The sequence below is a fragment of the Hetaerina americana genome, unplaced genomic scaffold (assembly GCF_022747635.1).
Source record: "Hetaerina americana unplaced genomic scaffold, ioHetAmer1.1.p SCAF_8, whole genome shotgun sequence".
Taxonomy (NCBI): domain Eukaryota; kingdom Metazoa; phylum Arthropoda; class Insecta; order Odonata; family Calopterygidae; genus Hetaerina; species Hetaerina americana.
Genome location: NW_027287427.1, coordinates 38,678,799 through 38,701,658, shown reverse-complemented (window position 1 = coordinate 38,701,658; position 22,860 = coordinate 38,678,799). Strand labels below are relative to the sequence as shown.

The window sequence follows — 22,860 nt, the reverse complement described above, 5'->3', positions numbered from 1 at the left end:
GTTTAATAAATATTTCACACTTATTAAACTCATTAATCATATTCGTATGAGTTTCAAATGACTATGGAATCATCATTCACAAAACGTTTTATCAGATGAATTACTTAGTTAGGCATTAGTCATAATGCTGGAAGCCTTCTGTCCACTGCTCCCAGTATTTAATAAATATACCTTATGCCTTTCCCAACATGTCGCTTTCAGTTTTATGCCAAATACATACTATATCTCAGTCGTAATACTCTCGTACACTTCCGTATCTTGGCTAATCCGAGCAACAACTACTTTTGAACAGCCTCTGAAAAACTTGCAACATGTTTTCTTTACTGCAATTCTCTGGGCAAGCAAACGTTCTCCGGATAGTGAGAGATGAATTTTGTCTCATTCTCTGCATTAATTTTTGTTTTGCACTCAAATTTATGACTATCTCTCGTGCAGGACTGTGGCGACGGGGCATGATGAACTTCTCGTTCGAGCATTAACGCCGAGTGAGAGTAAAATTATAAGTGCAGGCGAGAAAGTAACTTGAGAGACGGTCCTTGATGGGATGGGAGCCATAAAGGAAAATAATCATAATCTTGCTGCTTCACTGGAGCTCTTTCTATTATTAGCAATCCAATTCCAGCTTTCCCAAAGTAATCATGCGAAACCGTTCCACAAATAGCTGCATTATACAATTGCTGAACTATTATCGTTGGTCCATATTTCTGAAAGGATTTCTAACGATTTAATAAATTCTACATGAAATTTTCAAACTAATTACCGAGCTATGCCATCAATCTTACGTACGTGAATGCGCCAAAAGACATAAAACATTGAGGGATTACAGAACATAATCCATAATTCATTATTAATAGGTACACCGCCGCACACGATGCATCATTGCTGATTTTTATGAAAATATGAAATCGCGCCATGCATTTACGTATAGAACGAACTATAATATATATATATATATATATATATATATATATATATATATATATATATATAACGAACATTCATTAGATAAACGCGAGTTGAAACCAAGTCTGAGATGAGAAAGTAAGTTAATATACCATAACTTATCAAGAGGACACATAGCAATAGTATTTCTGAAATAAATAGGTTTTCCATTTTAAAGGAGTATTGGCCTAAGAAACTGAGATGCGCATTCTTTCTCAATCACATACAGGTGATTGAGAAAAGTATGATTGTGAAATCCATATTAGAATGATTATTAGGACACATTACCATCGTTCTCATTTTCTTCTGAGGTCACTAATGGAGGTGATCAACGCATAATAACAAACATATACATTCGCAGCAGGCATTATAATTTGACGTCGACCTGATTGCATCGGGTAGAAATTCGAAGGACATTATCGTGAGAAATGAGTAGGAACTCAAACGATTAAGTGCATAGTTCAAGGGGGGCGTGGAAAATAAATACCTATCGAATAATGAGGAAATTAAAGTGCTGAGATGGTGTTTTTACCAAATCATAAATAACTGTTTCTGTTGGCTACCTGATAGTTACCAGAACTATGGCTTTCAAAGCAAGGACGTGCTCTTAATTGGACCTTTCACCAGTCAATTCGTAGATCTGGGGGTTGCTACGATTTATTTCTTGAGTGAGCTAATAATTGGAATTAAATTTGCTCACGAGCCATTCATTGGTACTTATCTCTTGTAAACTACGCCACCTAATTATAAGTAGCCAATACCCGATGCAAAGTAGAAGTAAAATATGACTCAGCTCCAACCACCAGGGTTTACAATTTCTATTGCTAACATGAAAAGCTAATATTAAGCCAATCAGTCAGTAGACTAGTTTTAATTTTGTTCCAAGTTCAATCATACATTTAATTGAAACTAATAATATTCATCAACGTAAGTTAATGGTAATATATCATAAATATAAATGTAGCATTTTACTGACTGCCAGTAATATAAATTCAATTTATAATTCTACATAGAAATGAATTTAAAACTTAAATTATATCTGAGGTCAACGTAAGTGTGTTTAATTTATAATAAGTAACTTTAAGAAACACCATTATTGCATTATACTTCGGGTTATCCCTCCAAATGAAAAACGCGTTTTATAATATATTGCATTTTAATTTTCAGAACAGGGTCCATTCCGTGAGAGAGAAAAACTGTAAATGAAGTTTCTTAATTTTGCATTCGATGGTTTCTGGCTCAACTTTGGGGAAGCTCATGTCCATTAAATGAAGAACACAATTTATTTTTCCACTTTTCCCAGAAAAGTGGAAAAATACATTGTGTTCTTCATTTAGCGTCTTAATTTTGTTTGGCAACGTTTCGCAATTCCATTGGTTTACTCCAAAAACGAAAATATGGAATTGTAAAAATTAATTACAAATAAAGTGACTCCATCATAAATTTATATTAAAACCCTATTTAAACTTTCTGTTCTTTTGAAGATATTATTGTGCTCAGTTTGCTTTAATGTGGATTTTAGATACTTTTTTGAATAACCCCAAAAATGTATCCTCACGTCGGCACCTGAAGGACTATGAAAGGCAATTTAGACCTAATGCCACGTTGCATAAATATTTTCGCAATTTCAGGGTTAGATTAAAGTAGAATGCCAATCCTCATCTCAGAGTCACCTTAATTAGTCCATTTCAGGGAATATGATAATAATCATCCATTTTATTATTAGAAATTTCTAAAATAATACTGAATAAAAGTTAACTTTAGATAAACATAATATTTTAAATTTAAAAAATTAATTTTACATTTACTTAGTGTTAATTAAAAAAAATCTAATTCAAGCAAAAAGAAGTATTAATTATTTAGAAAACACATACTACGGTGAAACTAAAATGTAATAATTTTTTGGGAAACTTTTTATCAGAAAACTAGGATTGTGCCCTTACACAACCCAGGGATAATTTGTCCAAAATAAGAAAGGTCATTTAATAATAATAATTCAAAGAAGAGTAAGAGCAATACAAAATATAAACTTTTACCCGATAATTTCCAAGAAAATGCGGGAGATGCCGCGACGGTAACTTTTAACGGAGCCCAGCGGAGTAATATGCGTATTACAATCCCAGTAAAGACGAATGATTTTTACACTCTGAAATTGTTACATTGTAGTTTACCAGGTTCCTTAAAATGAGCTGGTCAAATGAATTGAATTTCAAACCAAAACAATGCCAAGAATAATTTTCGGTGCAGTACCCGACAATTGCGGAGCGTAAGATCCAAGAAAATGATTAAGATGACACTGACTGATTTTTAATTCAATACAAGTTGAGGAAAATATCTTTCTCAGAAAAAATGACACGAGATTTATCCAACGCACGACAGCAAAATCCGACCTTCGGTTGCGATACGGTAATCACCACATTCGACAGGGGTTCAAAATTACTACCAATTACAGTGATAAGTTTATTACCGACAGATAATTATGGCATCGCTTGGCCCTCGAAAGAGAATACATACGCAAAGTGAGGAAAGGACTGCACGAGCAGGTTCATGCTTCGGATATAAACGAGCGCAATATTTTTTTTTTCCTTTTCTGGTTTTGAGTCAGAGCCTTTCCCTCCCACGCCGCCCGGAAAGACGGTTAGCGTTCGCTGAAAGGCACAAGGGCGAAAGGAGAATTGATAGCTCGAAATACAAATTACGAAAGACCGAGCGGAAGGGCGTGCGACCCTTTTTTTCCCGTCCAGCAGTCCGCGCGCTCGAAACAGATAACCGCTCTTACTTACTCATTGAAACAGATCCGAGTGGAAAATAGAAGGGATGCTTAAAAGTTGATGGAGTCAGCGAAATCACTCCGGAGAGTTTGCCGATTTAGCTAGGAGCTGAAAAATATTGAATTCATTTATGGAGATGAGTCTTGTTTCTTGTCAGCTTGAAGAATATTAATTCAATATCTGTTTTCCGAGAGATGTGTGATGAAATCAAAGGAAAAAAATCACTATATTCTCAGGAAGATTTCCAGTTCCCTCACAAGTTTAAAGCATCCTCTTTACCTATGTATCTCCCAGGTGGCGCTGTAACCTAGTTGTTAGAGCACACTGCTTCCTACCGGACGGCCTTGTTCTCTAAAACGGGGTAATGCCCCTGGAAATTGGCAGCCGATGTTAAGATATGCGATTTTCTGGATACCACTCCCTTCTGGAAAACCACAGAGGTGCTGGGAAAAGAACAATCTCCTCTACTCTGAATACGAAAATTTCACATGCCTGTAGATCTTGGTACTGCGCCAGCTCTACTCTCACCTATCAGAAAGACGTCTGGGATGAGAGCTGTGGCTATTTTTTCATGCGGCTGGAATCTTTTCCCCTGTAAGGGAATACGGTGACAGAACTCTCAACCCACAGCAACATCTTGTTAAAACTTAAGCTTTATGACTATTGCGTTCTGCGCATATACTGAAACTAAAAAAAACTCCATGAATTTTAATGGGGAACCATCACTGATTAACAGCATGAATTTCTACTCAATTAACAATAGGATTAATACCCTTAAAAATGCACCACTGCTCATGGAGGAATGACAAGTAGCACGAAGCCATGCCAATTTCATGGCTAATAAGAAGGCATAATTTAGAGGAAAAATTAACGCATCCCCCTTATTTATTGAGCTAATAACTGTTCATAAAAAATTGAATTATACCATACTTTTGGACAGATATAGCTAAAACTATTTTGCCATAGAAAATTTGAATTTGCGCCAAAAAAGACTTGTTTCTCACGAAAATGCTCTCCACGTTCTTTTATCCAGTAAGTAAAAGATGCCTACAGTTGCGTTAAGTTTTGCAATTATGAGTGGAGATTTGTTATGCCCACCCATGCTGAGAAGTGACTATCCGGCTTCAGGTCACTCCATATGCTGGAAGAGCGTTTTGGATGTGAGAAGACAGGCGTTCGGAAATAATGATGCAGTGGAATGAGGAGCGAACATCGATACATTTTTCAGAAAAGGAAGTTGGGTAAAATAACGAAAAACAGGTGAAAACAGAGAAAAGTGGGGAGACGAGGGGGGGAAAACACACGCATTCTTCGAAACCAGCCAGTTTGGTTTGAATAAAACTAAGTGGAGCGGTGGAATGAGTCTCGGAATCAATTACTAATACCACGGAAGACAAAACATTCCTTTTTGTTTTTCGGCGCTTGGGAGTTAGGCCTCCTGCCGGAAGTCAAAAGTCAAGACGACCATCAGGTATGGAAACCCTCTCCGCCCCCCCCCCCCCGGCGCTTATCTCCCCTCGTAGCCTTTGCAATTCAAGCATGTGTGCGATATAACCCGCTTAATACACGGCTTAGGTAAATCTGGCCGAGGCGACGTCTACGAGTGCCGTCACGCACGTTGGGAATTATGAGGAGGAGGGGTTTGCCGTGATCACCCGTTCATCACTCACGCCTAGATGGTCACGGTTAGGGCCACCGTGACGATCCGTTACGAAGGAGGGAGGGGCTCGTCTATCTGCGTCGTCTCGCCGGGTAAGAATAGAGCAAATAAATCACCGCCGCTCTCCCATCCTTTAACTCTCTCCTGATATTGAATATTTTATTTTTTAACAAGCAAAACAATCAGTAATGCATATAAACAAGAGATTAAATAAGTCTTCTTCTGCAATTGTTGACCTTTGAGAATTCGTGTCATTGGTCTTCTTTGTCTGGGTCTTCGGTTTTGTCTATTTTTGTTGGAATCATGAGTGACATATTTTTGAACAGGTCATTCTTTAATGTCTTGCATTTCCTATGGTAATGCATTCTGTGCGCCAGTGACATGAAAATATCTTGCGGAAGTCGTGCCGCCTGCAAAATTTTGACGTGGAACAGACAATTGAATGGATTTGATCTTACAGCAGAAGGAAATTGGATTCACATACATATGGATGGAAAATACGAGCTAAATTGAAAAACAAAATCCAAGTAGGCAGAAAAACTGAACGAAGAAGATATTGTAAATTACTTAATTTTGTGATTAAATGGGGAAGACTAATTCGGTATTTTAGGCAAGTGGAATGCTTAGTAGATGTTCATATGAGGCCATAAGGATATGTTTTACTTTGAAGGGATATCAATCTCAAAATGGTAACAGCTTGTAACAATAATGATTTTTTCCAGACTGTCTATGCAACGTATCCTCTTTTTAGAATTACTAGGAAATGAAAGATGTCCCAAAATCGTATACAAAATGATCCATTCATGTTTTCATAATACCCATCTATGCATTTGTTTAGTTTTCAACGTGTATGCATTTTTTGTCGTTTGACTTTGAGTCAAAAACTTCCTTTGGCCTCTTCTAGTTTCTCTTCCTGAAAATTCTTCATCCCTCTTCCACATCAAGATTGAAGTAGATAATAAATATTATATTCTTAAAGTATACACTTTCCATATGATAGATAAATCCGAGTTCATAGTGTTTTGCCTTCAGTTTGATAGTTGGTAATCATATACACCGTGCATCCGGTGAAGCCGAGTATGCTGAGAGAATAGGAACACGTCCATTGAAATATTATAATGGAATATCTCGCATTGAATGCCTACACATGAGCACATATGATCCGAATTCCTGGACAGTTTAAATGCAATGGTCGCGTTTCTAAGTTTACCTTATTTGTGTCCCCTTTGTGGGAAAGGACTTCCATACAATATTTTCGGCATGTTCAATTCATGATTTCCTGTTCTCCAAATGGGAAATGAAAATTCAAAATAAAGAAAAAACAGCAATAATTCTGAACGGAGTAAAACATGCTTCCGTTACAAATTATAACGGCGCATACGAGGCTCAGGAGTAAATCTTATCGCAGATGACACGGGGATGCAATGAAACGAAAATAAACTTCGCAGAATTTCTTTTAAGGAAACACGTCTAATGATAAAAAAATGAAACTGTGGAGATTGCATACGTTAAACGTACAATTACGTAAATGTCAAGTCAATCGCTAAAGAATTAAAATGTAAGTTCATTGCCATTTATGACGGAAGAGCATTGGGGTTATATAAACCAGTGACAGTGAGAGAAAGAACATTGCATACCAAATGCGATGCGGGCTCATTCTTTTGATCAAGAAGAAACAATGCATGTCAAATGAAAGCGGAGATAACTAAAACGTACAGTTACCCAGGATATTACATTACACCCCGAATAAAGCTTACTAATTCCGATTTTTATTGTAAATAAATCAAGAAAAGCAAAAATTTCCAATGTGTTTAGGATAATATTATCAAAAAGAGGTACGTCTTAAGTTAGGTCTTGAACAACTAATTCAACCACCAAAGTTTTCAACGCGAAGGTTAATTTGATAGATGAGAGGAGAGCTCGACTAGCACTAAATCCAATGGGGCGTGTGAAATTCACACATCAGAGAAGGGGGGCTGGTTCCTTTCCCTGTGTCGCCTGTGGTATCCCAGGAAGATCTAGATCCCGGAAAATGACGATTCGCCAAGAAAATCGGTTATATAGGTAAGAATATAAGTATGTAGAGATCATTACATTCTAAACAATGTTGAAGTTAAAGAAATTTTCAAATGAGAGGATGGGATCCAATAGCTTTTACTTGTCTCCAAGGAATTCTTAGATGAAGTTAGGCACAAGAATATATTAATCAGGTCTACAACCTGAGTTCCACACACTTCACTTTGACTTGGACTCTAAACCATGTTCTTTCCATTATTAGACCTACGCAATAGAAACTATTATATTTATTTGTATTTCAGAATCTTTATGGTCTCTTACAATGTCAACTATGCTATGGACTAAATCATGTTACCCAAACGAATGTCGCCTTTTCAGAGAAACAGTATTAATGTATAAGAATACAGAACGCCGAGTCATTTGGCTATTATTTCCATAGATACGCATATAAATCTTGCATAAACATACTCACTTAAGAATATTGTTTTTTCATAATTTCAGTTCTGGACTGTTTAAATGGAATTTTCTGGCGCATTGAATTTCATGAGAGGGTAAATGTACGTCTGTAACTCCTTTTTACATCATTATATGCACAAATATGGCTCCTTTATTCCATTTGCCTTAAACCCTCTGTTATTTGCATTATAGATTAATTATTTTAAGCACTGTTAATATTTTTGGAATAGACGCCATTCTCAGGTCACCTAAGGTTGATTAATTTCAGTTAAGGATGAGTGGAAACATTTAGAATCACCAGAAAACTAATTCGTGCAGTAGATATTCATCCGTAAAAACATTAGTATAGCCTACAAAGAATGAAACATTAAAAAAATGGTATTAGCTCGAATTTAAAAAAATGAAAAACTAACTCGACATACCGTATTTTTCAAGGAAAATTTGAAGTTTCAGAGCTAGGTTTTAAATGGAGCGAGGGGAACTAAATTAAACAGAGCGTGGGATTCAAAAGTTCATTTCCCAGCACGCATAAGAGTCGAGTGGTTTCTGACCGACACTTGGAGCATTAAAAAAATATATTCGAACCTTACACGCCAGGAAAAATGCGTGGAGGAAGGAAAATGCTTTGTTTTCCTTTTCCTTTCTCCGTGAGTGACCGAAACGGTGGGGGGAGAGAGGAAAGGGTAGGGGATTTGGAGGATTCACCCACACGGGAAGGGGGAAGAACAAGGAAGAGAGAGAAAGGAAGCGGAGAGAGTCTCGATCGTCTTAAACCCCACTCCCTCTCTTCACGTGTTCAATTCCGCTCCTCTCTCTCTCCACGCCACCCCCGCCCCGCCCTCCTCCATACGATTCAAAAAGAATTGCCTCCCTTCCTCCCTTTCAAGATCGAGGGAAGAAGAAGAAGCTCCCTCCTCTCCGTCCCCCTCCGCTTCCTCCCCGCCCTCGTCTTGCCGTGACGACTCCATTAATTTATGCGCCGGTGGAGTCGCATTCCTCAACGGCGGCGGCGGCAGCGGCCGCGGCGGTCGAGGGTTTAGGAACCGGACCGAATGAGCGGAATGTCGCCGCGCGGTGCGGGCGGAATCGGATGCCAAATGGGAAGGAAAAACGAGGGGACGAGACCCTCGCGGGGCCAAGGGGGAGGGAACGAGCGAACCAAAGGAAAAGGAAGAGTGAAGAGGGGGAAGAGTGCAGGGGGAAGGGTGGCGAAGGATACACATACATCGGCAGAGGTTGGTGCCGAGTTTTCACAATCAAATCATTCGACTTTTTTAATGGGGGGAAGGTAATATTAATACTCTTTACCAGGCTGAATTTCATGGGAGTTTCAAACTTAAATACGTATGTACTCGTAATTAATTATGCACTTTATATGTTTTGTGTAGTTTAATAGATTGTATACTTACGCTTCTTTTTCGTCGTTTATTTTTTTAAGCCAATGATACGTACTACAAATATTCTGCATGTTCATCTCCTGGGCTACAGAGAACTACGATTAATATCATTCAAGGTGTTCTAGTTGTTAAGAGGTAGGTTTTTGACGGCTCTTAAGGACTATTACATTCTACGTACGTTTCACGAGAACTTCCTTGTGTTCGCCCTAAATTATTTTATTCTCCATTTATTCGTTCCCTTCTGGCTGCCGTAATGTTGTGTAAAAATGCATATTCTCTTCCTTCCTCGACCCAGCTAACCTAACGTTCTACTTTCTATCAAGGATTTGAACAACAACTACCTCTTAACATATCCTCCATCCACTTATTCTGCCATTTTCGGATTTCCCCACGCAACTCCCTCTCCTCCCCCACCCTAATTAAAACTTCAATATTTGTCTCCCACTCTTCTCAGCTTATTTTCCTCATTGTACCACAAGGTCTGTGTTTAGTATAAACGTATTACCTCTTCTTGACCGCGTGCACCGAGCTGGTGACTATCGTTCTTTCGGCCCTTCCAGAGGTTCTTGCCATCAAATTCTTCGAGTGGCTTGGGCACCGTTGCGGTGTGCTGGCGACCACTTCGGAATGGCGCGGGAGGGGCAGGGGGGGGTGGTGGGGTGGGTCGTGAGGGGGCGAGCGAGGGGGCGGTGATGGGGTTTGGCTCTCCTTCCTTGCTGTCATTTTTTCCCCGAGTTGAAGTAGTACGCGAATGGTCTCCCCACCCCTCTCCCCCGGCGATGGGCCGTCCGAGCGAGCCATCTCATTATGCGTCGAGGAATAACCAAAGAGGTGGACAACTCACGCATTTAAAAACGTAGCCGGGGAAAGTTTGATCGACTGGTTTGTTAGTCTAGTGGACAAATAGCCCATGTTCATCCGCATCCAATGTTGTAGGTCAGACGACAGACTTCGGAACATTAGTTGGTCATGAAAGCCTCTGGGAGAGGGAATTTTTGAACATAAACAAAAAATAATTTTGCAACGTTTATTTCTACAAATAACACCGAAAATCATTCCAAATTTAAAAGTATTCACACTGATTTAGAGGAGCACCCTAAAGTAGATAATTTTATAATCGGGGAACAAAAGGTGTACATAAATAGCACCGGACATTGATATTAATTTTGAATTTATATTTTAACCAAAAATATCCCGCAAGGGGAAAAATTTCCGTTCTTTTATTCCCCAATACGCTGGAATTAGATTGGACACATTAAATGACAATAGAAGGAACTTGATAATATTTAAGCGGAAGGAATTTTGTGTATATAAGATACTAAACTACAGAAGTGTCCACGATGCACGTGTTACACATTTAGAACCTATGAACTAAAATGCTTATGATGCTTCTGAGAAGTTTCAAGAGGAGTGGAAGTTTACAGACATATGCACCCCCCACCTTAGATCTGCCTCTGCTTTGCAATTGAACAACTATTCAGTAGTTGGTAGACGAAAACCAGTGAATTGGATTTAAGCGATTCTTCATGCATTGCACTTTTTCGATTCATAAAGCTTATAATGATATGGGGTCACATATATTGCAATTTTTGGAATCATAAAGCTTACAATGATGTGGGTTCATTAGTTTTCTTTTCTGAAAATTAAGAACAAATTATTTTGACTACTAACACCTCAGACAAATCTTTAGCATCACAAACTCCCAATTTTCTCTTTTTCACTTCATTAAAGTCTGTACAATGGCAACAATTGAGTAATAAAAAGACTAGTTCATCCACACGTATTCATCATTAACTTTACCATCATTGACTTGCTTTACTTTTAATTCACCAGATATATATGTTTGCGCCTTAAATTCAATATCCTCCTTCGAGGAGCGCCACTAAAATATTTTTAAATTAATTTCAAACCCTTCCTCCGGGTAGCGGAAATTACCAAATAGCATTATTTCACAGCACGAAATATGGAGTGATTTTGCGACAAAAAAGCACTTTTCAATACAGAAATCTAGTGGTTTCGGATCAAATCGCTACATCTATAAATGCAGGATGTGAATTATGCAATAATCATAAATAATCAGTTAATTAGATTAAAAATGTACATAAAAATTATGGGCTTGGTACACAAAATATTAGGATAATAATATAATTAACGAGTCTTGCTTCTTTTGCAGTGATAGAGAAGTTAGAAAAAACTTCCATTTCAAAATATTGAAGACAGAGAGAAAAAACTTGGCCATTGCATATAAAAAGGGTAGAAAGAAAACATTTGCTATTCCACATACGTTTTTTATGAGGAATGGCAAAGATTTTTCTCCCTATCCTCATCATGAAGAAATTCCACCAAGTAAAGCCCGAGATTGTTACGTTCCCGTTTCGAAATATTAGAAATATATTCAAACAACTATGGAATGTTTACTGCCAGACCGATTCTGAAATATTTTGTGGTAGATACAATGGATATTTTACTTCTTTCATCACGTACCTCATTCCATGCCATTGTTTAAGCATGAAAACACTTAAAAGGATTCCAATCGGGAACTTTAAAATTTAGTTATACTAAAAATTCAAACTAATGGAGGTAAAATTACCTGAAGTTGACCTCCAAATTACGGAATTTTCATGGGATGCCAATAACACTAAGAGAGATAAATAATACTAAGAGAGATAAATAGAAGAAAAGTCAATCAGAATCACTCAAAGCTTGGTGTATTGCACATAACGCTGCAGGCACGCAGATACTACTTAGCACACCGATGACGATGCCGAAAAAATAGTGTGAACATAGCAAACTGAATGTCATTACCTGCCTTATTTTATTTGACCTGCCGAAATATATTTATTATTTAATTTTATCCGAAAGCTAATATTTAAATCAATGACACACGCCCAAAGAGTGCACCCACAGAAACCCGCTTGCCTCCACATTCAACCCCCAGGTGAATATCTTAAATGGCACCTTCATTTTACAAAAAAAATCATGTAATGCTCCTTGCATAACTAATCCCATTCCAGTCTTGCAAGCCCAGTATCTCGAATCACTTTATTCACAACCAGTACCCTTGTTAGTGGAGAACATAAAAAAAAGCACTGGGGGCAACCTGCCTATGTTGCGCAAAGCAAAAAAGGACAAACCACCGCCTAGAGAATGAAACTAGCCGATGGGTACGCATTCAACACAGCAAACGGACAATAGGTCTGGTGGCTTGATACCTAGTAACCCACTACTTTCTCAAACTAGTTTCTAATTTGTTCACCCACGTTCGCAATTGTTTGGATCATAGTTAAGGAGCGTCAACAACCATTTCGACACTGCTGAGATGTATTGCAGCGGAATCGATGGCGATGCTAGTCGATAGACCTCGAATCACTCCAGATATCACTGCCTTCTCAGCCCTAACCAACTGGCTCCATCTATCTTATCCCTATAAGGAGGTCGTTTGTAAGTCAAATGAAGAGCTTTAAGGCATGCTGTTTGTGCGTGAACAGAATGCAACAGTAGCGTCTCCTGATTTTTTCTAAAGAAGGTGCGCACTCCCAAAACTCTTGGGAAATTGTATCTACAGGGCATCCATCAGTTGCTTAACAATTTTTTGGGGTAAAGAATTTCCATAGCTGAATTACGCTTCGTTTTTGGAACTCCAGAAAATATATGCATCGCTAACTATCACACCATAAAAATAAAGTCCAGAGCTAACATACGAATCTGCATACACGAAAAAAGGTACTTGGTTAAGGAAGTATAACATTCGCGTTAGCGGATAATATAGCAAGTTGAATGTGCAGCTTAATCACTACTATTGTACGTTTTTATTCTTTCCTTACTGAGTGCGCTTTTTAAACGAATAACTAAATCTATATGTGAAAATTAAATCTGTATCTTTAGTAATAAATACATCTTACAACATATCGTGTCCACTCAAGCCAGAATTTAGCAGGACTGAGGATATAACTTAATAACTTGATACTTGATTATTTTATATATTAATAGTTAATAAAATATGTAAATAATTTCAAATGCGCCTTCATTTAGAGCAAAAGTATTAATCAATAGTCATCAAAGTAATCCTAAGGTCAACTAAGCATGAACAAATACATAATATAAATTTAAATACTAGTTTTTCATTGCATTTTAGTGAAAGTTCGTCAATGAAAATATGTTAAAAATCAAGAAAACTATATTAAGTAACAGGAAACTTCAATTTTTAAACGATCTTCATTCAATTGGAATAAGTAGGGCAATACATAACAAGGAAATGATATAGTGATGCATACAATCACACCAATTTTATAAAGTAAATTATAACTCGATGAGGGGCTCACATTGCTTTTCCCGGTAATTGATAATTGGAGATCCCACAAGGTCCGTTTGGAAGAATATCAATGACCCTTTAGAAACTACGATAACCTTGGTATTCTCCTTGGTGATCAACTAAATGCAAACCAATACTCTGCAAACTTGACCACGGTAAAAGTACGCTTTTTTGTGACTTTAAAACAAGAATGCCGGCCTCGTTGGCGGCGGGGTAACGTCCTCGTCTGCCAATCCATGGGTCGCGGGTTCGTTCCCGCCTGGGTGGGTTTTCTTCCACCTTGGGCTTGGGTGTTTGTAATCGTCTCCATTGTTATTCTTTGTTAATAGTCCGATGTAAAGGCCAGAGTGCTGTTTTCGGACTAAGGCTAAATAAATAAATAAAAGAATGTCACCTTCTTGATTCAACATATATATATATATATTGCGTAAAACAAAAACAAATAAATTTACTTTCGATTTCGACTTCGATTTTTCTTTACAAGAACAATCTGTATTTGGTTCTTTTTATGAGAGATTTTGCGAGCAATCCTTTGAAGTTCTACCCACGTGGAATCTAACGTTCCACCTGAAAGAAAAACTTGTTTTCCTCTAAAGTCATGTGCAAACTTTCATGTTGAAATCCCGAGAACCGACAATTATGAGTCATAGCACGTACAAGGAAACTACTGGACTTCTCCAGTGTATGTTTGGCCTTCAAAGAAAGCATAATGAACAGAAGTTTAAAATTAAAATATGAGGTGAAAAAGTTACAGACGAAATTAAAGTAATATATTCTTTGGGGAAAGTGGACAAATTCCCGTATTTTTGATCAAACGAGCGGAATGATTTGGATGAAAGCTGATGGCAGCGGGGACCAAATTCAAAACTTTAAGGGTAGTTGATGTACGTGAAAAGGGTATGTTGAGAAAGCGAGAGGGACTCAGTGTTTTTGATGGTAACAATGGGGAAAGAGCTAGAGAAGGCAATATTGTTGGGTAAAAGGGTAAAATAACTGTGATGCATATGGTATCATAAATGCACAAGGATTTGCAGGGCGTCTTGTTTTCAGGGACTTTACCAAACCTGCCTCCAAAATCGGCAGATGACCTCCATGAAAGACAATACCGGGACCTAATAACCTGTATGATTGAGTGAATTTAAAAATAATACTAAGGTCACTGAAGGTTATTATATTTTAATTATGATTATCAATAACGTGTCCTCAGCCGACGATGATGTGTGTGTGGAGGGGGGGGGAGCAGATGCCGCACCTCTGATGGAGAAACATCTATCTCATTTTTTAATACTTTTCAGGAAGGAATGAATACAAGTTTGAGTCACATTGGTACATAAGTGAAATAATACTGATATGGATTCAAATTTCATTTTCAAGCGATGTCGGTTTGAAAGTATTCGGCGATGAAATTGGCTTCAAAATTGTTAACCAATAAAATTCATAGAACCATTTTTCTAGAGCGAAAGATTTTTATTGAGTTACACGTTTTTTCTCGGAGATGGGAATTAGTTTTTACACATAAGAATAGCTGTATTTTTCCAGAACAGGTTAGGTTTATGGTGGATGGCAAACGAAGTGATAACCTCATACATATATCGCACATTAAACCGAAAAATAAACCAAACCGGAAATTTCACCCTCGGACATAAAATTACAATAGAATCAATATGGCAAGCGCGGGTCCGGCAAAATTGATTAAACATCAAATGATAAAATGAAAGTAAAATTAGTTCCTTGTAGGAGGTGTTCAATAAAAACAAAGAGAAAACATGTATTCTCCTCTGAAAGGCCTACGTCAACCATTGATTACATAAATCGGAATTAAGAACAAAAATGATAGAGCTACAATTTACCATCTTAATATTATTATTTCAAGTACATTTTCTCATCACTTACTGGCATACTTCACTGTCAAAACGTTGTTTAGTTTAGCTTGGTATTAGCTAATGGATGTGACTCTTAAGTATTCGACCACAGAGGGCATGGATATACATGTAATTGAGTCATCGTTAAAGTCGGAAAGATTGCCGCAGGAAGCAAATAGATTTGATAGACGTTACGCGTAACACCCTAATTGTATTATAATTCATGTCCGGCTAAAAACGAAAGGTGTAAATAGCTAATGGGGTCTGCAACTGAACGAATCTCAAAGTGACAATTCTTTGATACAAAAGAAGTGCGTACACATATATACTCTAGAGCGGAGAAAATAACGACAAGTGAAAATATTTTCCCTGACATTTCCAATGGTTTCTATTTTAGGAATAATTTAAGTCCTAAGTTAGTTGTGGAATACCTGCAAATCCACTCTTCATCGTTTTTAGGTCATGACTAATTCATTCCCCATTAAAAATTCAAGAGTTAAATGCACTCGTAGTAAATACGGGGAGTACATCAGCACTGAATTTAAAATCATTTCAAATGACTCTTGCCGAGTTTTAAACTTGAATGACTCTATTTTCTCCGAGCAAGACAAGACAGAGCAAAAAAGTCTTTAATTCTTTTGACTTGTAGTGGAACGTTGAAGGCCGTGATAGAAGGGAAAATGTTAGGAAATCGGTTTAGAAGAAGGAAGAAAATAGTAGAGGTTTAAGGCAGCACGAAGAAATAAAGAAGGAAATAAAAAAGGAAAATGTCGGACAAACAAATGGTATCTCTCGCGAAGCGTTGAAGGTTTTAGTCGATACGAACCATCCAGAAACCTGCCTTTAAAAAGGAGAATACCTTGAATACCTATAGGCTAAGAAGGCAGCGGAAGGAAATATTTCAATACGCTGAAACTAACTTATTTTTATTAACTTATTACCTTAGCATTCAATAAATCGATGAATACGCAGACATATTTTTTGAATTACTTACAGCGAGCAATTGGATCCAATAGTGCTCCCTTAAAAAGATGTTGAGGCAATTGTCTCGTCAAACCATATCGCCTGAATTATGATCCTCATTCTATACATATATATATATATATATATATATATATATATATATATATATATATATATATATATACACACATATAAATATATAGTTTAAAATTTTATATTTATAAATATATTTAAAACATAATATATATAATTAAACAAAGACTGATCAGAAGTACATTATTCACAATGTTACAATGTTAGCAAATAATTTCCTCCGTATGCTATCTCAGAACAAACTAGCACGGAAAGAGAAAGGAAAATGGTTTGAAATAAAATTTAAAAACGTAATTTAACGATGAAAAATAATAAGGAAATAAAATATATAGGCGTAACCAATTGCCTTCTTAAAATCCTTTGGGTAATGTATTTAAAAACTATTGACACAATAAAACAAATTGACCAAAATTTTACTCACATATACGCTAAAAGGAAATTCCGTAGGCTGCTAGTGGCTTACCTGGAAAAGAGTTGAAAAAAGGTTATCGTAAATATGAGGATATTAAAATTTGCTTTTTTAAAAACTAGAAAAATTATGTTGGCTTTTTAATACATGATATTGGTAAGACCAGCGTGCAAGTTAGGGTATTTTTGCAAATTATGAAGGATTCATACTCAATCCCATAGAATTCGTACATCACATACTTGCGCTGAAAGTATTTGCTTGTGGGTGTAAAATATTCTTCGCATTGATTATTAGTAATTCATTGATCAAAATTCGTGTAATTAGGCGAAGAGGAACCTGCAATTATCTTTAATTGAACCAGATAATAAAACAATACATAACCTTAAAACATGTGGCACGATGCAAAAATAGCGTCGTAGCCACGGTAAAATAATATTCTGGAAATATTTTACCTTGGCAAAAAAAAGTACTAAGGACGGTCTGGTTGTTGGTTTCGCTTCGGTTCATATTTATATGTGTGTTGGAAGGACGTGAGCATTCAATGAAACATTACCATTACTCAAATGAAACCTTAAAAAGAGATGAAAGCGGTATTAACACGTATCTGGACGCGACTGAAATGAGAAAAGGTAAGATAAGTGGCACGAGGGAGGAAGAGTGGTGGAATTCTGGACCACTTTAAGATTATAATACATTTATAAAATTATAATACATTATGCATATTGGGTTGAAGCAACTGACTGAATTTCTCTTTGCAAGTGTTCATAAATACAACCGTTTATTAGCGAACGACCAAAACACGGTTTGAAGAATGAGTGAAATATAATATGTTTAGGGCTATTTTGTGCCCTGATCAAATCATATATGCCCACTAGGCATCTGGTTCAATCAAGTCATTGATCATCTAAATAAAAGATAGACGACTTCGTTAGAATGCAGCAAAGCTAACGCTGGCGAAGTGATAAGCAACCTGCTTCCAAGCAAGTTTCAATGTAACATTATTTTGAAACTTCAAATCGTATACACGGACACCTATGATACTCGCATAACTACATGTATCTCCTTTATCAGGAAAAAGGCAAAAAGACTATTTGTGCAGGGGCTTCAAACGAATTAAAGAGTGATAAACATTAAACTCACAGTCAGGACATACGAGTACAAAGGCAAATCTTAATATGAAGCCAAATGTTTATATCGATAAAGCGGTGCACTGGTTGCATAGCTATAGCTATGCATGTAATGCTGCTATGCTGGCCGCATAGAATCAAGTGTCATCCTCTAGAGTTGGCACCTAGTTTGAGTCACACCCAAATTTTTATTCACGAGCCCAAAAAATCCTTTTAGAATGGGAAAAGAGGGAATTCACTCCATAACGAGCGCTTATCGAGCCTTCGATCCTTCAATTTGGCACACTCTAGTAGATGACTACATTGTTCCATAATCTTACCCTTACGTATAAATAATGAATGAAACTATGAAAATAAATCATGGTTAAATTAACTTCCCTAATGTATATTATATTACCTTAAGGTGGAGTATTTTCTTTAGATTCATTGTTGAAGTATAATCCTAAAAGAAGGAAACATATCTTCGTTCTTTTTTATTACTCAATTATAGATCTATAAATCGAGAACTCTCCAGAATTGAACGTAGAATAGCAATATGGGTTAGCATTAGCATAGGAATTAACAAAATAACGCCTTCTGAGCGTCCATTCTCTGCCTAGATCCACAATTTCCTTCGTGGAACTCCTTCCTCCGTGGAACTGCTGGAATCCAACAAAACTGCGGAGGCAAATGTAAATGATGCAACGTAAACAACTTTTGAAGGAAGGGCCCGAATTTGACCCATTCCTCTTCGTGTTTGATTAAGTCCACGACACCAGGTGCACCCTCGGTAACTCCCTTGGTGTCCAGAATAAACTTTGCACTCTCTCTTGAGGGTGCATCCTCGTCGGAATAAATTGCTGTCGCCTCCGCCGTATCGCCGCCGCTGCCTCGTCCTTCTCCCCCCGAAGAAACGATAGGGCGGGCGTGAGGAGCGGGCGGGCGTGAGGAGCGGGTTCGTTTACCGCGCCCCTCCCCTCCGCCAACGCCGCTTCGATTAACGAGAAGCAAGGCGTGGGAGGGCCGGTGTGGTCAGCTGGATGCGGTCGGGATGGAAAAAAGGAAGGACGGACCGCAACGACCAAGAGGATGGGGGAGGGATAAAAGTCGCCACGCGGGGGTGGATGCGAGATCGATCGGGGAAGCCGCAATTCCATACCTCACCTTGGATGGAAGAAAGACCAGAACACATTCGGTATTGTGGAGCCGGAGAACGCGTTGACGTCAAGCGACTGACTGGTACTATCCTTGTACTAGAGAGTCTTTTATTTTCTAATCGATCTTAAATGTACTACATTAAAAAGTAAAGCAATTACCATCAAATTAATCGGAAGGGAATTGGGTTGAACAAGCAGAGAAAATACGCCAAAACGTGGCACTAATTAAAATTAAAATTAAACTAAAAGCCAACTATTTAAAAACCGAGATGCCTATGAAATCAACGCGAGAACAGGTTTCTTAGATAGCATGGAGGCGAATAGAAATTGCGAAGAAATGAAGGAAATAATATAGGGTAAACGTAAAAGTTATCGTCATTTGTAGAAGTAAATGGTCATTAGGAACCGTCCAAAACCTAAATTCAGTTGGTAGTAAAATAGCTTGAATAAAATAAACGGTTTTAACAGGAATACGTATAGCGGGACACGATACGTAGCTCAGGAACTTTGCATCCGAGGAAGAATACGACCCTTAGAAATTTTGAGTTGCACCAGAGAGATGCCTGAAAACATAAGAAGCATCGAGAAAAAGAGGGCGGAGGAGATACGCAGAGTCTGTGGGATATCACACGATTTGATAAAGAGAAATATCTAAGGAAAGGAAAAGCGGGAGGTATAATTGAGTTGTATCTGGACAGCATATAATGGACTGAAAACAATGATGAACTGAAGAAGGTAATACTGTAAGGCTGAAAGTGTTTTAGGTATAGTAATAATTTAATTGCCGGTGATTTTCGTGCCAGCAACCGTGGTTATACGATTGGAGAAAAGGATTATTTTTGGTTTTTCAGAACAATTTTCTAAGTCCGTTTGGATGTGTACTAGTTTTCAGGAAGTGACCAAAAGCCGTTCTAATTACAGTGAACCGCCAATTACAATTTAGGGAGAAATAATACATTAGTTCGTACGTAATTTTATCACTAGCGCACAAAATCGTAACTCGTCTGAAAATAATTTCGTCGCCCACATGAAATTGCGAAGTTGCCGGCCGCTCGTCCTGAAGTTCCGGCTTGGGTCTTCGGTTTGGGGTTAGTGGTGACTCATTGCTTCGCAATACGGGCGATTGTTTTGGAAAGACGACCAATTAGGGCCGGGAAGGAGACTGGGTGGGGGGGGAGGAGTTGAATAAGAAATGAACAAGAAACCTGGTATGGGCGTGAGCCAATGAAATAATCCAATTGGAGGATCATGCAGCTCGTTCCAGCAAACGGAAGTGTGCTGCACGTCGAGTCCTTACCTCGCGGTGCATTAGGAGAGGCGGTTGGAATTTCACATCGAAACCTGGGTAATGTGTAAAGTGCGGCGCTTCCAGTTTGGGTCGGAACAAAAAAAATTTGAAGGAAGAGAAAGGTCCCGCATGGAAGAAATTCACACCCAGGTCACGGAAATAACCGTAAGAAAGTGCATGCGATCCGAGCAGATATGACAAGAGAAGTCCTATCCCATTCACTCTTTAAGTGTTAAGATAGGTAACGCACCGACTTCGCTTCAGTTATCACTTTCAGTTAACTTCCAAACACGTCTACATCAAGAGAACGCGTCCAAACTCAATTCTCTATCCATTGGAACTCATGAAGTAAACTCCACAATGAGAACAACGCACCACCGGTGAAATGTTGTGAGTCTTCCGAGTAAACTCGAATATTCATTAACCCCTTCACCGGAGAAGGATTGAGGCAACGATTGTATTTATAAAATTAAACTGAAACGGGTTGTGGGAGTTCCCCGATGGTACACGAAGGTCCCAAAAAATGCTCACTCAGACATTCACCTAGTTTTCTCCCACCTCGGTGGGTTCTTATTACCTTATGATCATATCCTCACTCGAACAAATGGACTAAGCGTATTCAGTACGTCCGCTTAAGCAGCAACCATGGCAATAAATCGTACCCTAATGCTGGAGAACGCTGTATCTCTGTCACTTTCACCAATTTCCGAATATCGGCTCACAATAACGGGGATGTCACATACCGTCGATTATAACACCCAACATTTACGTTTCCCGGAAACTTGAACTCATCTCGAGGAGGGAAACGCCGTGACGACACAAAACTACCAGCAAACTCTAATCTTAACCTATTTAAAGGAGCAAAACTAGACGCGAATACGAGACAGTCGGCACCTGCACCACGTGCATACTCTCCTTGTACTGACTGAGCGTAAAAGTGAACCCCTCCGCGGCAAATCAAGAGCTGAACGACCGGCGTTGATAGGGACTAAGGAAGCCAATGAAGTGACTCAAGCCTGCCACGTGCGGTCTTCAGTGAGGTGTGGGTGACGGCAAATCCGTTTAGAAGGCGGCCGCTAAGGGTGGTTTTCACAAAGTCCTAGCACCGGCTACTCATTCCGTCATGAAAAAAATGGCCAGTCCGATATTCATTTGATATAGATTTTCCAGAAACAGCCTTCCTCGCAGGATAAAAAAAAATTGAATCCCGGACGAGTGTTGCTAATAAAGTCACCATTGAATTCATCTGGCCCACTTTGAAGTGGCCAATGGTATAAATCTCTTGTTTGTGTGGGTCAATTTTGACGTTTTTCCTTACGCCTCACGAATTCATTCCGGTTGAAGCTGCTGAAGGAGTTTATCTCAGACTGACTCCGTTAACATATCAATAATTATTTCCCATAAAAATCCCGTTGGCACAATAGAAATACCGAATTCTCTATTGCGTAACAAGAAGGACATTGAAATTGGATGCATATATGAATACAAGAATTCCCTAACTTTTCCTAACTTGAAAAGAAGCGGAAAAGAGATAGATGAATGATGAATAACTATAAGTTATAAGATATTGGATTATCACGTATTTATCGCGAACCGATTGTATTTTACAAACTAAGTATTAAAAATACTACAAGTAGCTATGGAATAGGCAAAACTGACATTAAGGCCAGTGCCAGGGAGATGCCACATACTATAAATACCAAAGGCTGTATTTTAGTTCAGTAACATCTTAATATCTTCGGCAGATACAAAGTACTTGACTCACAGACCCGTGGTTGCTGACATTACTCTTAGGATAATCCGAAGGCTGCCTTGGACAAGAATTTCCCTCGCTCCTGGTAAACAGTATGCCTAAGTGCAATCAAGAATAGCAGGGATATTATTGAACAATAGCAGACAAGTCTCTGGCAGAAAATAAAAATGTTACTTACATCGCACAGGCCCTAATAAAGCTCATTTCGATTGTCTAAATTTATAAATGTGAATATTTTGCTTCAAATATTTAGCAGGAGAACATGGGTAAATCAGAAAATTGGTTATAAATTTTAAAACTTCAATTTTATTGAAATATACCTCTTCTTAAGAATCTTCCCTTGAACATTAAAGCATACTTTTGGTTCTGCTGAACTTCTTCCGGATTGAATTGTTCGCCAAATTTGGGAAAAGAACGATGCTTAATCGAAAGATTTTTCATTCAAATTAAATACGCTTTCCTATCCTCAAAAATCAATGCAATGGAGAAGACTTCCATTAAATATCGCACTATTAATGAAAAATCTGAGATTTTAGCAACTAAATACGAAATTATTGAAATCATGACTTAACCAACCAATTAATAACATGGCAAGGCAAGAAAAAAGCGATTGCTGCAAACATCAGCTGGATGCCCTTTTCCCTCGCACAGTTCGTGATTCAAACAGTAGAAAAC

At 38.0% G+C, this 22,860-nt stretch overlaps 1 protein-coding gene across 1 annotated transcript in view; it reads right to left on the bottom strand.

Moving 5' to 3' along the window:
* insc (spindle orientation adaptor protein inscuteable) overlaps window positions 1-21,339 on the bottom strand; it is a 136,142-nt gene extending 114,803 nt beyond the window's left edge. The window contains exon 1 of the mRNA XM_071596845.1: window positions 21,176-21,339. The gene's annotated coding sequence lies outside the window, so the exon portion shown is untranslated. The remainder of the gene's footprint in view (window positions 1-21,175) is intronic.
* Window positions 21,340-22,860: the final 1,521 nt, after the last annotated feature.